Source organism: Macrobrachium nipponense, chromosome 2, assembly GCF_015104395.2.
Source record: "Macrobrachium nipponense isolate FS-2020 chromosome 2, ASM1510439v2, whole genome shotgun sequence".
In the NCBI taxonomy this organism is placed as follows: Eukaryota; Metazoa; Arthropoda; class Malacostraca; order Decapoda; family Palaemonidae; genus Macrobrachium; species Macrobrachium nipponense.
The window spans coordinates 35,541,568-35,544,335 of NC_087201.1; the positions used below are offsets into that span (position 1 = coordinate 35,541,568).

The 2,768-nt window shown below is 36.2% G+C and overlaps 1 protein-coding gene across 2 annotated transcripts in view; it reads left to right on the top strand.

Moving 5' to 3' along the window:
* Nucleotides 1–1,059: 1,059 nt before the first annotated feature.
* Nucleotides 1,060–2,768, top strand: part of LOC135220529 (crustacean calcium-binding protein 23-like) — an 80,905-nt gene continuing 79,196 nt past the window's right edge. The window contains exon 1 of one of the 2 annotated variants that reach the window (XM_064257711.1): nt 1,060–1,185. The gene's annotated coding sequence lies outside the window, so the exon portion shown is untranslated. Of the gene's footprint in view, nt 1,319–2,768 lie in introns of both variants that reach the window. The other variant, XM_064257710.1, reaches the window with a different exon arrangement.

Genomic DNA, 2,768 nt, shown 5'->3' on the forward strand with positions numbered 1-2,768 from the left:
AACCAATTGGTTACCTAGTAACGGGACCTACAGCTTATTGTGGAATCCGTACCACATTGTATCGAGAAATGAATTTCTATCACCAGAAATAAATTCCACTGGTTCCGCGTTGGCCGAGCCGAGAATCGAACTTCGGACCACCGTCTTTTCACAGGAAACACGCTCTGGTATTAACATTATTCATATAATTTATAAGACTGCCAATTGGAAGTTGCTTAGTAACTATATATATATATATATATATATATATATATATATATATATATATATATATATATGTGTGTGTGTGTGTGTGTGTGTGTGTGTGTGTGTGTGTGTGTGTGTATGTATATATAAACTAGGAGCGTTCTAGATTCTTGTAACTCATAGGACCGAGGTTCGTTCACGTCTCGGTTTTACTCCAAATTTATTTTTATTTTTTGCTGATTCTAAAACCAACCTTCGAGATTTATCTTATGGTGTCAATGTTGCCCAAACTAATGTTAACTTCAGCACTACTAAAGTGTATAACTGGCTGTCATATGCAGGTAAGACATCTGTGTGTAATTAAAATGAAGATTGAATAATGCCGGAAGAGCGAACGCTTGATCTTGGTAGATGAATGAATTCAAAGTCCTACATGCATCTTACCAGTTCCTCGAAATACAGGAAACATAATGAAAAGGCAAGATGTGATCTAATAAGATGGATGGCACGTATAAGATGGATGTCACGCACAAGATATCCTGCACCCTTTTTCCATCATACGGAAAACCTTGGGCATTTAGTTATCTCTCGATGCATGACATAATAGCCGGCATCACAAGTGGGCGTGGCTGGGGTAAAGGGACTGGAGTAGCGTAAAGTGGGCGTGGGTGAGGACCAGACTGAATAATCAGACCAATGCGGATGACAGACTGGAAGCAGCGTTGCCAAATAACCCTGCACCCCTCTTGTTTCTAGGATACCTTGATAGTGCAATTTATATGAACCGGTAGAGTTTGATTTTGAACACTCAAAGCTAAGAATTCCTTAAAGAATGGGGATAACCCAATGTTTTGCAACACTCGGTGAGGAGGGAAACTTGCGCTTATGCCAAGTCTATTAGGTCGGCAGGCGCCATCCCTTCAAGAGACGAGCAGAACCAGCTCTAAGCGTTAGCGCGCTTCAGTGCTGCCTAGCAGTCGCCTCACTGCCTCGTTGTCGGTGAGTGTTAGTGCGTGGTTCTCCTGACTGAGGTGCATCCGACTCTTACCCGTCCCCTGACCTCATCCAGTCTTAGATTTCCTTGCCAACAGGCTACGATATTCCCTCCTTCCAAAGCCGTCCTACTACAAAGGTAAGCATCGCTCTGTTATCTTGGAATGATGGTTATTGCATGCCCAGTAGAGAAATGTTCCACTTGTTCAGGATAAACGTTGAGGACAACGTTTATTCCCAGTTCAAGATGAGGGTGGCTGCCGGCCGGTTCACGTCATTTGTGAGTGAACTGATCGGAGAATTATATTATAGGCCTATGCTATAGTCTAAGTTAGAATTGAACAACAGCACAGACAGTAGACGACAGTAATGAAGGCTACTACCATTATATCGACGGAGAAAGGGCGATAAATACAGGCAGTCTGAATACGAGTAAAATGGATATTTAAGGCCTACGAGGACACAGGACTACCGTTTCTTGCCTTATGGCATTCGGCGGCCCAAAAAGTATTATTTAAATTATATCGGTGTGAACTTCGCGTATCTTGATTGTTATGTAACATTTTTAATACTGACATTAACAAAAGCCGTCACAAGGCTAGGTCATCCCTTCACCAGATAGGCCTATAGGTACCAGAAAGGCGTGTTATGATCAAACTGTAATACCTCACATATAGAGAGCCGTTAGCATCTTGATTTCCTTCTTTATATACATACATAGGCTACATACACACACACACACACACACACACACACACACACATATATATATATATATATATATATATATATATATATATATATATATATATATATATGTGTGTGTGTGTGATACGTAATTTATGAATGTATGTATGTATGTATGTATATAACGAAAGAAATCCAAATGCTAACGGCTCTCTATAGCTGAGGTATTACAGTTTGATGATAACACGCCTTTCTGGTACCTATAGGCCTATTTGGTGAAGGGATGACCTAGCCTTGTGACGGCTTTTGTTAATGTCAGTATTAAAAATGATACATAACAATCAAGATACGCGAAGTTCACACCGATATGATTTAGATAGTAATTTTTGGCCGCCGAATGCCATTAAGGCAAGAAACGGTAGTCCTATGTCTTCGTAGGTCATATATATGTATGTATATATATATATATTATATATTATATAATATATATCCATTATTATGGTTATATTAAAGATAATATATATATATATATTATATATATATATATATTAATATATATATATATATACATATATATATATATATATATATATATATATATAAATATATATATATATATATATATATATATATATATATATATATATATATATATATATATATATATATGTGTGTGTGTGTGTGTGTGTGTGTGTGTGTGTGTGTGTGTGTGTGTGTGTACGTTATTCCCAAACTGTATTTGAATTTCACATTAAAGGAAATTTATCACTTAATATATGCCAGATGTCCTTGCGTATGAAACAAAATTTTTCATATTATATACATGTATATATATATATATATATATATATATATATATATATATATATATATATATATATATATATATACAGAGAGAGAGA